At 50.4% G+C, this 13,930-nt stretch overlaps 1 protein-coding gene across 6 annotated transcripts in view; it reads left to right on the top strand.

Moving 5' to 3' along the window:
• SLC39A11 (solute carrier family 39 member 11) overlaps positions 1 to 13,930 on the top strand; it is a 422,853-nt gene that overhangs the window by 329,676 nt on the left and 79,247 nt on the right. The window lies entirely within an intron of this gene.

The following is a 13,930-nucleotide window of genomic DNA, read 5'->3' as shown; positions in this document are numbered from 1 at the left end:
AACTGTAAACGTCAGCTTCAAAGCCCGGGCCCTGGACTCCTGGACTTGTGGCAGGTGGTGACCAGGTGAGAGGCAGAATCCGTGCTTTACGTGGGCAGGTTGGTACCCCGGCAGGTGACTTCACCTCTGGACCGCCACAAGTTTGGCACCTGTAGGATGGAATGGATGACATCTTCTTTGAAATCAATAACCTGTCTCTAGGTTTTGCTTAATGCCTGCCCTGCGTGATCCCAGGATGGTTTGCATTTGCTAAGTGTCAAGTGCAGTGGGCGTTCGTGGGGGGGAGAAAGAACGGAGGCAGTGGCCGTGGGTCCCTGCAGGATCCCAGCGTCTGTCCGGCATGGGCACCAAGTGGACATGCCGGGGTGGGGGCGGTGTGTGACTCCACCCTGCCATCTGGCACTTGCAAACACACATCCCCGTCTTGCTGCGTGTAATCCCGTCTCGCCCAAGCAGGGGCGTCTTGCCCATCTGCGTTTCCCAGTTCTTCCCGGATGAGCCTGATCCAAGGAGACGTAACCTGTGGGATCTGCCTGGAAAAGAAGGCTTCATAAATAACTCAGCGCCGCAGGGGACCTGGGGAAGGCCTGGTGGAGGAGTTCTGTGTGAATATCCGTGGTTGTTCAGAAAGTAAGTGCATAAATATGGAGCCGGCGAGCACCCACCTCTCCTCAGCAGCTGAAGGGCAGGAGTTAAAACCTTCTCCTTCATTTCTGGCCCAGCTCCAGAGAAGGGAATTAGCTTGGTCCTTCAAGGCAGACTGGAAAACATGCCTTAGGGTAGAGTCTGGCCTTGAGCTCAGGGCAGGGCGATTCCTGTGTGATGAGGCTTGAGGCTCACCCACTGAAATGAGCTGGTACCTTGTAGCCTGGCTTCCTGCGGCTGCTCCCAGGTAATCAGTTGATGTTATAGGTCCAGTGCCGCCATGATGGTCTTACAAGATGCAATCCCTTAGGAGAGACTTTGTTTCCTGGAGGCTTCTGTGAGGATGTAGATCTTCCCGCTGGGTCAGCTGTGAGAGCTCTTTTAACCCCATCTAGTTGTGCCCTGGACCTGGTTCCCCAATGACTCCAGTAGACAGGGCTAGGATCAGTCTGGCCCGCTCGTCACAAATATAGCTTCCGTGGCCCTTTTGTGTTTCACTGACTCCATAGTGTGTATTTTTGAGGCGGGCCACAGATGATTCAGATGCAGCCCATGCAAGGACCAGCTGGGAGGAGTGTTCCCAGCGGGGCACCCCAGCTGCCTGGAGACAGGGCTGCAAGGGTCTGGAGTCTTTAGCAGTGCTCCAGGCTTAGAACCACAGAAGCGGTTACAGAGACAGGGCGAAGGTGCTACTTGGGGTGAGCTCCCCAGTGAAGGGTCTCGGGGATGGAAAGTGGGCTGTGGGAAGTAAGTGGAGCAGAGAAAAGGGCTGGGGTGGTGGGAGAAGTGGGTGCTCACAGCATTAGCCAGAGCTTTTTTCCTTTCTCCTGCTGCGTAGCCAGGCTCCATTACTCCCTTGACAATGAGTGCCTGAAAGGTAGACAGGCATGAATCGGAAGATGGTACATCGGCGTGAAACAGAACAGAGGGGCGAGGTGTCAATGCCCGAGCCTCGTGGAGAGGAAGAGAAGGGAGGAGAGGACGAAGACGTCATTTTCTGAGCTCCAGGTCGTCTTGGGCAAATGAGATGTCCCCCTGACCTTGGCTCAGAAAGAAGAGTAAAGCAATCTAGCCTAAGTGGCAGATGCATACGGCTAGATTCAGACAGATGGGGGAATGTTCAAACCAGAGGCCACTGTTTCCTTTTCAAAGAAGCTTTTTAATTTTTTCAATAAAGAACGGGGCACGGGGGGCTTCCCTGGGGGCGCAGTGGTTGAGAATCTGCCTGCCAATGCAGGGGACACGGGTTCGAGCCCTGGTCGGGGAGGATCCCACATGCTGCAGAGCAGCTGGGCCTGTGCACCACAATACTGAGCCTGGGCTCTAGACCCTGCAAGCCACAACTGCTGGGGCCTGTGTGCCTGGAACCCATGCTCTGCAGCAGGAGAGGCCACCGTAGTGAGAGACCCGCGCTGCAACGGGGAGTAACCCCCGCTCGCCACAACTGGAGAGGGTCCGTGCGCAGCAACGAAGACCCAACGCAGCCAAAAATAAAAAAATAAATAAATTTATTAAAAAAAAAGAACGGGGCACAGAAATGGCCTATTTGTCAGCCGTTGATTGGGTTGCTACCTGGGTGATTGGATTCTTAGGGCCCATTGACACCCCCAATTAATGCAAGATTGGGAGTCCCCTCAAGTCACGGTCAGGCTAGTCTGTTTTCCTTTATTTGGTGAAAAGGGGTCTTAGTAGGATCTTAGCGGGCTCAGGCTCTTCCAGGGAGATGTCGCCTTGGCCAATTTACTTACCTGCTGCTCTGTTTTGCTTTTGCAAAACAAAGAGCTGTAACGGAAGACCTGTTATTTGGTTGCTTGGAAACTAGTGCTCTTACTACCTAAAGCCGTCACCAAGCCCTTCTGGGGAGGGAAGGTGAGCCGCCGCAAGCTCTCCCAAGTCATCAGTTTCTCAGGAGCCGGGCATAAATCAGTGGAGCAAGAAGAGGGAGATTTTGTGCTGTTGTCCCACAATTGCGGACAACTTGAGTCCCTGCATTTCCATGGACCAAGTCACCGTGCGGCGTGAGGATGCAGAGAACAACAGAAACCAAGAATGAGGCCGTGACGTCTTGCAACCCAAGAGAGACACGTGGCCCAGAGCGGTTAGTTGGAAGCCCAAGCAGCTTGGATTTCAAAGCTGTCCCCACTGGTGCTTCTGGCCTGGTTAATATCATCCCTTGCTCTTTGGCTTTTTAATTGCACAGCCAGGCTGATAGGAAATACCCGTGCCTCGCGCTGCAGGCTCTGTCTGTGGGCCAAGCTCCTCCTACCAGTTCAGAAACTGTGCGGAAGGTCGGTGTTGTGGCCTCCAGCCCCTGCACCCCTCCTTGAAGAAGTGTCTACCTAGTTCATGGTTAAGCCCGAAGTTTTTTCCAGGTCAACAGGTCAGCGATGGTTAAGTTGTTCAGGTCCTCTTCTAGAGGTTGTGGAGGTCAGCCTCGTGCCAGGTCACAACCTGTGCTTTTGGCCACACAGCGGGGGACACCACACCATGCTATCCCGTGCGCGGGTGATGGAGGAAGACGGTCTCTGCCTGTCTATAGAAGATGCATCTCAAAGCAGCAAACCAGCCGAGGGCTGAAGCGTGCCTCTCCTCCAGTGCATTTCAGGACAGTTTGTGCCAAAGCAAACTTTCTCCAACCAGCTCTTCCAGATCCAAGAATACCTGTGTGTTTCTCTCCCTTTCCTTTTCCCCTTCTCTGTTCTTTTGATCGCTCCTTCTATTCATTTCACTCATTTGTTTCATTCATTCGTTCACCCATCACGAGCCACGCCCCGTGCTATGGGCAGACCGTCTGCAGTGTGGGTGACAGAACTGCAACCTGAACTTAGGAATTCTGCAGCTCGTCCCACGTACCTTCTCTTTCTGTCTCTCCCCCCAGCTGAGTCCTGCCAAGTGGGGACTGGGTTCCCTTATTCATTTCTTCCCTTCACCAGAACCACAGACAGCATTTTCTTGAGCAGGGTCCGTCATTCTACATGTGGTTTTGAACACTCACTGTCTGGCTACCAGAGCCCTGGAGATGCAGGAGATGCTTAAGGCAGAGCTGTGGTCCCCAATCCCAGGTAGCTTCGAGACCTGGTAGGGGAGGGGTATCATATATAAAAAAACAGATCGAGAAAGGTAGAGGGCAGAGGTGTATGCCACTGTGCTAAACCTGGGGGGGTACTGGTGGGCTGGAAACCTGGAAGGTCTTGAACTTGGATGTGTCAGTAAGGGAACAGAGAACTCAGGTGTAATGGGGAAGGAGCAAGTATGGCCTGAAGGATGGGAACCCCAAAGACTGCCCTTAGTGGGGTGGAAGGATAACAGCAATTAACCCACCGTTTTTTTTTTCTGATGACCAGTTTATTGCACTTAAAAAATTAACGCGGTGTGAGACGTTACATTTTCTTTGACTGTTTGACATCGAAAAGAGAAAAATTGTTCTTTCTGTAAATCACACATTTATTTTTTTCTCATTTTGCATTTGGCTTTAGCCACGGCTGATGGGTGCATTACAACACTGTCTTGTTTTATTAGGAATCTGAACCGTGTGCTTGATTATCCATTGTCCTGTCTTCTCACTGGTGGTGTCTGGCGTGAAACCAGAGGCGGCTGCAGGAAGCTTTAAAGATAATCCGTCAGGCCGTGGAACTCAACTCGGAGGCTGTGTCATCAGGGCAAGGCTGATTGGTGGGGGGTGGAGGCAGCCTGCAAGGGGGGCCTGCAGGGCCAGGGATGTCATGATTCCGCATTCCTCCTCCAGGTCACCTCCTCTGAAGGGCAGCGCACCAGTGGGTCTCAGTACACATCTGTGCTCTCACTCTTCGTCCTTCCCTAAAGTGTAGGGCTGTTTTCGGGATTTTTTTTTTTTTTTAACGAGCAGAACATAAAAAGTATTAAACAGTACCTGGCATGCAGTGAATGTTAAATGATGTTGACTATTATTTTTATCATCATTAATTATAAGCAGCTTATACATTTATCACAGTCTCTTGCAGTTTACTCATGTGCAAAATGGGGACGAGAAAGCCAGCCTGCCTTGTGAGTGTGGGATGTGCACATGTTTGCCGTCAGCAGGGGCTTAATACACACTTATTAAAATGGAAACTGTAAGGTCTGGAGAAGTTTAAGGTGTTTTTTTTTGCTTCTCTTCCAAATGCATATGCTGTTCTGCAGGGCATTTATTGGGTATTTCCCTCTTTTGACAATGTGATGTGTATCAGCTCAGGTCGTCCAAGACGAAGGTACCAAGAAGAGATTAGAGGTGGGAACAGGAGGTGGCAGGGAGAGCCGTCAGCCTGTGATGCAAGCCTGGCACCTGTGAAAGGAGAGGGAGAAGGAAGGAGGGCTGGGGAGGAAGAGCCTTCAACCAGGGCACAGTTCCAAGAACGTTTCAGTCAGGACAATGTGGGGAAGGTCACTGAGCCAAAGGCATCCTCTAGGAAGTCTCCTGTCCTGTACGGCATCCCCCCACCATCACCAGTCGTTGGCCGGGAGGGGCTGAGGGCAGGGGGACGTGGCGTTGGATTCTGAAGAGCCGCAGCTGGCGGCACCGTGCTCCCCGCGGCAGGAGGTCTGAGGATGCATTTTCATGGCCACTGCAGTTGGTCAACCTAGGACAGGCTATAATCTCTAGAGACATGGAATGGAATGTCTCTGCTTTTCTTTTTCCCCACTTTGGTGTCTATTACTTATCTGTAATTGGGGTGCGGGCTCTGGGTGTGTTTGCTGAGGCTTCCGCAGGAGGAAGCAGGCGAATGAGCACACCCTGGGGGTGGGAAGCCTGGAGTTAGAGGGAAGACCAGTGGTCATCAAGAATCGGTGGCGAGGTGCTGTCCAGCAGCCCTAGTGCTGAATTCTGATTGAAAGGCAGCTAGTCATGTGAGGAGCCAACTGCTTCCTAGGAGAATTGGCATCCCAGGAACCCACTGAATATATTTTCCGCCATCCTTCGGCAGATAAGGAAACTGAAAAGCTAAGAGCCAGAAGGACGTGTTTAATCCACCACCACCGCTGCCTTGTTAGTGGCCAGATCTGAGAACTCACCTTTGGTTTTCTAGCTCCTGGTCCATCATCTCAGGTACCCTGAGGGTCACTGTAGTTTAGTGGAAGGATAATGTACCTAGAGATCTGAGTATCTGGACTGGCGTCCTGACTTGCTAATGAATTTGCTGAGTGGTTTATTCAACAACACATCCGTGCTGAACCGTGCTCAGTTCTGTCAGGGATTACTGAGGCCTTAAGGATAGATTCCTCCTGTCCCCAGTGTGCCCGCAGTTTTCATCAGCAGCCTAGCCTACCTATAAAATGATTCTCCACAAAGATCAAGGTTTGGGGGTGATATTTGGAAATAAAGCAGGTCTCCTTCCTATTTCCGTAGAGGTTTGTTAATCAAGGAGCTGACTTATATCAAATGTCCCAATAATGTTAGATATGGTGTAAGTTTTACATCTAAAGAGGGCACACGTTTTTCCCCCTGCACCTCGTATTTTTTTTTCATTGTGGCAAAATATACGTCACATGAAATTTGCCACTTTAACCATTTTAAGTGTAGAGGTCTGTGGCATCAAGTACGTTCACGTTGTTGTGCAACTGTTACCACCATCCATCTCCAGAACTTTTCCATCTTCCCAAGCTGAAACCCTGTACACATTAAATAATAATTCCCCACTCCCTCTTCCCCACACCCCCTGGCAACCCCCGTTCTACTTTTTGAGTCTATGACTTTGACTGCTCTAGGTGCCTCATATAAGTGGAATCATACAGTATCTGTCCTTTTATGACTGGATTATTTCATTTAGCATAATCTCTTCAAGGTTCATCCATGTCGCATGTATCAGAATTGCCTTCCTTTTTAAGGCTGAATACTATTCCCTTGTATGTAACTAATGGGTTTTTAAAGGTTGCGAACCTCTGCTCTGCTGTGTCACAGATGAGAGATACACTGGGAAGGTGCATACCAGGCAGGGCAAAGAGTTGTTGAATATCATGGGCTCCAGGATCTTACCACCTGGTATTAAGGGTTTTTTTTTTCTAAGTCAGAGCCACTGGCTAATAGTGTGAACTCCAGGCCATTTGGGGGGGTGATAAGCAGTGAAGGGTACCTGGGCCAGGGTGGGGGGGAAGGTGTTTGAGAAACTCAGTCCAGAATCCAAGTGGGAGCCCTGCTGGCTCACACCTGGTCATCTCTCAGAGGCTGCCTGGGATCCTGCTGCACCAGCGATTTTGCCATATGCCAGCACTAGAGAAGCAAGGCGGGGTGGGGAGGCTGGAGTCGGCAGGTCTGGGGGTGGGAGAGGTGGAGAAAGCTGCTCCCTAGTTCCTGCTTGGGTCAGTGGTTGGGAGACTACCCTCTGACTCTGGGGTTCCTCCAGGCTACCAGGGATGACCACAGGGACAGAGGGTGCTAGGGCTCCTTGAAGGCAGAGTCGTTTCATTTATCCATTTATCCTATTATGTGCTAAGCAGTTGCCTTGATGCTGGGGATTCACATGATGGGAAATAAAACAGACACAGGCACCCCTTACCCAGAGCTCATAGTCTGCGGGGGTGATGGATGCTTATCCAAGCCCCTCTTCTTTGAGGCTGCCACGATGATCCCACTGAAAGTAGCTCCCTGTGGAGTATTCTCCCCAGTCCAGGATTACTTTTCTTTATGGTACTTAACCATTACCTGACCTTGTATTCTATCCCTTTGTTTATCTGGTCTTCTCTGTTTCCTCTACAAAAAAGTAGACTCCGAAAGGGCAGAGACTGTTTTATTCATTGCTGCCTCTAAGTACCTAGAGCAGTCTCCAGCCCAATGTAGGTGCTGGATAAATACTTACTGAGCAAATCAGCAAAAGAAATACTTGCAGTAAACATGCAATTCAAACTGTAGCACAGGACAAGTGGAAGGTGCCCTGGGAGCCTAGAGTGGGCGTGCCTGACCTAGTTTTGGGGGCTCAGGAAGGTTCTCTGAGGAAGTTGTATGAAAACTGAGATCTGAGAGCCAAGTAGGTGTTAACTAGGCAGGCAGAGTGGAGAGAGGAAGAGCCCCCAACCAGAGGAAGCAATGGGCCAAAGGTCCCGAGGTCGGAGGAAGCGTGACTATTTGCAAAGTCCAGGAAGCTGGACTCCGGAGAGAGCACAGGGTGAGACAGACAAGGCCAGATGGAACAGCTTTCCATTTTTACATCTTCCTAAGTGTGGAGGGAAACCGTTAGGGGGTTTTAAGTAGAGGAGAACGATGCTGAAATCTGTGCTTTCAAAAGGTGCCATTGACCCAACAATTCCACTCCTAAGTATATATCACAAAGAATTGAAAACAGGTACTCAAACAAACAGTCGTACATGAATGTTCATAGCACAATTCACAAGAGCCCAGGGGTGGAAACCAATGTCCCTCAGTGGATGATGGATAAACAGAACATGGGTTTTATCCATTATCTACCCATACAATGGAATATTACTCAGCCATAAAAAGAAGTGCTGCTGAATGCTACAACAGGGATGAAACCTCGAAAACAGTATCAAAGAAGCTAGACACAAAAGGTGTTTTTTTGTTTTTGTTTTTGTTTTGTATTGTATGATCCCATTTCTATGAAATATCCAGAATAGGCAAACCCATAGATGCAAAAAGCAGCCTGGTGGCCGTCAGGGGCTGGGCTGAGGGGAAGGAGAGTGACTGCTTAATGTATATGGGGTTTTCTTTTGGGGTGATGAAAGTGTTTTAGAACCAGATAGGAGTGGTGGTTACACAACGTGGCGGTGAATGCACAAAGCGCTTCTGAATCGTACGCTTGAGAATGGTGGCTTGTATGTTATGTGAATCTCACCTCAGTAATAGTAGTAATAACAATGTTCTGTTGGCTTCAGTTGTTCAGTGTAGAAGGAGACACTCAGGAAGTGTTTGTCGATTATGATGCTCATGGAAGCAACAGCTAAGACAGCCTTGTGTGCCAGTTACCCCGAGGACACCAACGCTTCCCAACCTGAGTCCATCCTTAAGTGCGTGGAGGCGAAGGACTGAACCTCCCATGGCCAAGCCGACCCATGGGTCTGTGGTACACGGGTGCCATCGCCTAGATATTGATCAGTCTGTCTTTACCTTTAGACAGGAAAGGTAATGACAGAGCACCTTCACCCGTTTCACAGGTGGCAAAACTAGGTGCCCGTCTGGGATGGATGCAGGCTGGGCAGCATCTCTGGCCGTTGGTCAACATGACTATAAAAGAATGAGTGATTTCTTTCCCCCTTTTTCTAGAAGATAAGCGGATCCATGGAAACCAAAAGTCCCAAGGACTGGAAAATTCTACCTTTACCAGGAAAACACGTTTAAAATGACTAAATTACTAGGTTTTCCTCCACCCAGTGAGGGATAGGGCTGTGATTAGACCCCCTTTTGGGCTATGGTTCCTTCGAGACTAATTCTCTTTCCACCTTTATGGCCGCTGAACATAGGCCGCCGGTTTCAGCCTGCATCACATAGTGCTTTATTGCTGGGGAAACCTCTCATGCACACCATCTCCCTGGACCCTCACCTCAGCCTTGTGGGGTAGGTGTTATACTACCCTCCCGGGTCTAGCGCGAAGCCCCTGGGTTAGTTCGTGGAAGGACACTCCACTGGTAAATGACCTCAGGCCACTCGACATCACCTTCACTCCTAGATTTGCATCTCACGTTCCACCGCAACACCCTGTGGCCTCTTTTGCCAAGAGGAGCTCCCAGGGGCTTGGTGATTCCTGGCCACCCTCTAGCGGCCAACTGTGGAGAAGCCCGCACAGGCTGACGGCTGCAGCGCTGTCTGAGCTCCAGAGGCTGATGAAAAATGTCTTGTTATCTCGCTACCAGCGCTGGGCCAAGCTCTGAGTCAGACTGTCCTTTGTAGGATGAGAGAAAGTTTTTAAAAAATCTCTCTTTGGGGGGAACCTTAGAACACAAAGATAAAGATGAAGCTGACAGATATGCCATTACCAGCTTGAAAAACAGACGGCTTGCGATTGACCTGTTTTTAAAAGTTTGTGGCTGCGGGGACGGATTGCTGGGATTTCACTGGAAAGGGAAGCACCCTGGCCAGCCCAGTTCCCCAGAGCTGCACATCAGTGGCGGGTACCTCCAGTCAGACTGACCTGATTCCACCGTCACCGGACGGATGACCCTTTGTGGTAGGTCCGCAGAATTTGGTGGCTGACCGCCCTCTCCCACACCTGCCGTTATTCACGTTCCCTCTTATTTCTGGGCTACAAGTTGCAGGCGTGTAATACAGCTGCTGCCAGATGCAGGGTCAGACCCAAACCACTGATCTGGGAACACGAGTCGGGTGACAGGCCAGCTTACGTCTGCGCCCCCGTCACTCTGTCCAGACCCGGTGGTCCATGCGTTGTCTCACTGGTGAGGCCACTTAGGCTCTTCTTGTTCATGAGACAGACCCTGGGGCTACCTTAGGGGAAAGCATGGGGCCCCGGGGGGGTCCCAAGGGCTGCAAGCGTAAGAGGAAGTCTGCCGTCCCTGCTAACGACCCAGTGCCTGGAGCCAATGCACAGTTCCCCGCCAGGGGGTCCACTTCAGTTACCGTTTCGGATGAATCAAGGGAAATTTGGGGCGGGGGCGGGGCCGGAATGGGGTGGACATCATTCTAAATTGTAGAAATGCCCTTTGCCCCGGGCAAGTGCAGAAGAGTTTTACCTTCGTTTCCACCACTGCTTTGCTACTATGAAGGCCCAGGGCTTGCAAACCAACGGGGGCAGCGCAGCACACGGCTCCCCCTGCACTCTCCCCTTTCTGTGAGCCACAGTTTCTGAGACCCCACTTTCTGTCTCCCACCCCCCCCCAAAAGGTCAGCCATCATGATGGCCCCTCACTCAGCCCCCTGGGACATCCTTGGCCAGATGTGTGATGAGGCTCAGAGACAGACAAGGAGTCAGAGGGGGAAGGGTCCTGGGAAAGAGGCCAGTGGTTAGCGGCCCCGGGCCTCCCACTGGGCTCTAACTTCAGAACATATGGCAAAGTATTGGATCCAAAAGAAATGGAGTAAACCATTATCAAGGGAGATGGGGGATAACAAGGCAGCGGAAGCAGCTGACGAATAATCACGTTTGCCAGGTTGTTGCAGGAAGGGGGACCCCTTCCAGGGCCCGAGAGCGGGCTCTTGTCTAACACTCGGAAATGAATTGTCCGAGGAGACAGACACACGTGCGGACAAAGCAAGAGACTTTAATGGGAAGGGGCGCCCGGGTGGAGAGCCAGGGGGGTAAGGGAACCCAGGAGAACTGCCCTGCCACGTGGCTCGCAGTCTCGGGTTTTATGGTGATGGGGTTAGTTTCTGGGTTGTCTCTGGCCAGTCACTGTGACGCAGGGTCCTTCCTGGTGGTGCGCACATCGCTCAGCCGAGGTGGATTCCAGCGGGAAGGATTCTGGGAGGTTGGTAGGACACACGGACTGGCGTCTCCTCTCTCCTTTTGACCTTCCCCGAATTCTTCCGGTTGGTGGTAGCTTGTTAGTTCCGAGTTCCTTACCAGGACGTCCTGTTGTAAGAGAACTCATGCAAGTGATTACTGTCGTGCCTGGCTAGGGCGGCTGGCTTCGGTCCTTGGTTCCCTTAACAAGGTGATCTGGGCTCCTGGGACGCAGGCTTTGAGAACAGGACTGGGTGTGGCCAGGTGAGCTGGGGCTGCCTCACCGCACTGGGCACTGACCACCAGCTTTCTTTTCTGGAAAATTCCACGAAACCTCGATTCAAAAATCGCTTCTTCCATGCAGTCCTCACTGACTCCTCCAAGCCAAGCTGGTCATTCCTCCTTAGAGGGCTGCTTCCTTGGCTGGAACACTCGTGTTTCAGCGCATCCACAATTCTAGGCAGATGCCTGGTATGGATGGAGTGAACACTCCATAAGTCCTGTGAGTTGGATAAATGAGTAAGACACACGGAAGAGTGAATTTCCTTTTATTCAAATACAGTGATGTGATGGGGGAGACGGGTTTGAGACCAGCTTAGAAAGCTCTTAATTATTTTGAATTCTCCCAGGCAGTGTTTCCCGAAAAACAAGTCCCACAAAACACAGGTTCTGCAAGACGTTAACAGGTGTTATCTAATAAAAGGGTTCTATCGTCAAATACATTTGGAAAACAAAGCTGTACAGGTTTCTTCACTGTGGGGAATTCTTCGAGCCTTTAAAATATTCATGTGGATTCTGTATATTCGGGGTTTCCAGAACTCATTAGGTTGGACCATATGAGATTGCTGTTTTATAGTTCCAGGGGGAAAATAAAGCAACGATTAAATAGCAGTTATATCAGATGGCTCAACCCGATATTTGACTATAGGACCCTCTTCAGAGAGCAAACGTATGGACACCAAGGGGGGAAAGTGGCGGGGGGTTGGTGGTGGGATGAATTGGGAGATTGGGATTTGACACGGATACACTAATATGTATAAAATGGATAACTAATAAGAACCTGGTGTATAAAAATAAATTAAATAAAATTCAAAAAAAAAGAACAACAACAACCCTCTTCAGTTGTTACTGGTGCTCCATGGAGCTCCATTTGGAAAACATTGATCTAGGACCTCGGTTTTCCTTTTGTAGGAGGGGAAGAAGATGGGGAGGAGACTGGAGGGTTCATGGATGAGAATTTAAGTCACACGGAAAGCCTTTCCACCGTTACGTCCTCTCCCTGGAGATGCGGCTAAGACTGTCCCCGCCTCCACCCTGCAGCAGCCACCTGAAAACCACAGTCTAGGGAGAGAACCTCTAGAAAGACCAAACACTTCTCTGCTGGAGGTCAAGGCCTGTTTCCTCATCCCAAACAAGCAACAGTCTAGCTGGGCCCTAAAAGTCAGAAGAGCTGCAGCAAGCAATCATGAACAGGAAATAATAAGGAACAGATCCTGGGGAGGCTGGAACTTCCCGGGCGTTTGGGTTGTCTGTCTGTAGTGGTAGAAGAGGGTTGTGTTTGGGCAGGGATGGAGGGAAGGCCTGCAGTGGGTCTAAGGAAATGAGGTCAAGGCGGCCTCCTATGTCTGCCACATTCCTCTCCTCTATCAGCTATCTCTTGGTCCCCTACTCTCCAGAGATAGCCCACGTCTGTCCTGCATCTCCCACATAAGAAACACGGGATTGCAGGTGCCAGGCACGAAAGCAGGTTCTCCGGGAGTGCAGGAGCTGTTGATGAAGCTGGTCAGGGGAGGACTCTCTGAGCGCCCGCCCATGTGTCTTGGGAATGTCTTGGATCAAACCTGACATTAATTAAAAGAAGACCTCTGGGCTTTAGAGCACCTTGCTGGCTGAGTTGAATACTCTGTTAATATCTGGCATTTACGCCGGACTTTAAATTTGCCAAGTGTTTTGCAGTGACTTATGGGATCGTCTTTACCGCTCCTTTGCTGACTGGGTGCTACCTTGTTCAGCCCAGCCGTCATCAATTTTGTTGCTCGTGCAGGTTGAGATCCAAGGCCATTCTCCCAGCTCCTCTGCTCGCTGATTTTTTCGCTCCTCTGTGCTTTTCCTGCTTCTCTTGGTTAGTTTTCAAAATACCATTGCTTCATCATGGTGGGTTTGGTCCTAACTTTTCCTTCTAGCTCCTTCGCCCGTCTGCTTCCCTCTGTTACTCCACTGCCCCCACTTCTTTACCTCCTGCTCCTCTTTCATCCTTTGCAATCTGCCTTTCATCCATCTCTTTATTAACACTTTACTTGCAAAGGTTTCCTTTAAGTTATTTCCAGACAAATTCATAGACCTTTCTTGTTTTTCAGCCGTGACCCCAGCAGGTATTTGAAACCAGCGCCCGGGGCTGGTTCGTTCTCCTCCCTCAGGGTCCCCGTGTGTGTGTGGTCCTGAGCTTGCTGTCCCTGATCAGAGAGACCAGATCTGACTTTCTGTATGACAAACCATCAGGGTGTTGTGTATATATAATAAGGCAGGCTTGTGAAAGTGTGCTCCAGTGTTCTAGCAATTAAAACAACTGAGTCAGACTTTTGTTCCCGTGTACTTAGGCCGTCTTCTCAGTCTATTTCCGCCTACACGTGTGTGAATTTTGTGTGTGTGTGTATGTGTGAGAACGGACCTGTTCCCGAGAGATGCTCTGCGCCTCCTATATCACGTTCCTGGCAGACGTCACCCCGCTGCTGCCCATCGCACCTGGTGTTGTTGCTTAGGAAGTAGCTATGTGGAGAACATGTTATTAAATCATTTTTAACACTGTAGTAGGTTGTAATCTAAAAATCGATGACACTTAGCTTTATTATTCCTGCACTTTTCTCTTCTCCTCCTTGGTCCTCTCTCATCCTCTCTGCCTCGAATGCCAAGTCGAAGCAGTAACCTCG

Source organism: Eschrichtius robustus, chromosome 20 (genome assembly GCF_028021215.1).
Source record: "Eschrichtius robustus isolate mEscRob2 chromosome 20, mEscRob2.pri, whole genome shotgun sequence".
Taxonomy (NCBI): Eukaryota; Metazoa; Chordata; class Mammalia; order Artiodactyla; family Eschrichtiidae; genus Eschrichtius; species Eschrichtius robustus.
This window is presented reverse-complemented; position numbering and strand designations above follow the sequence as displayed.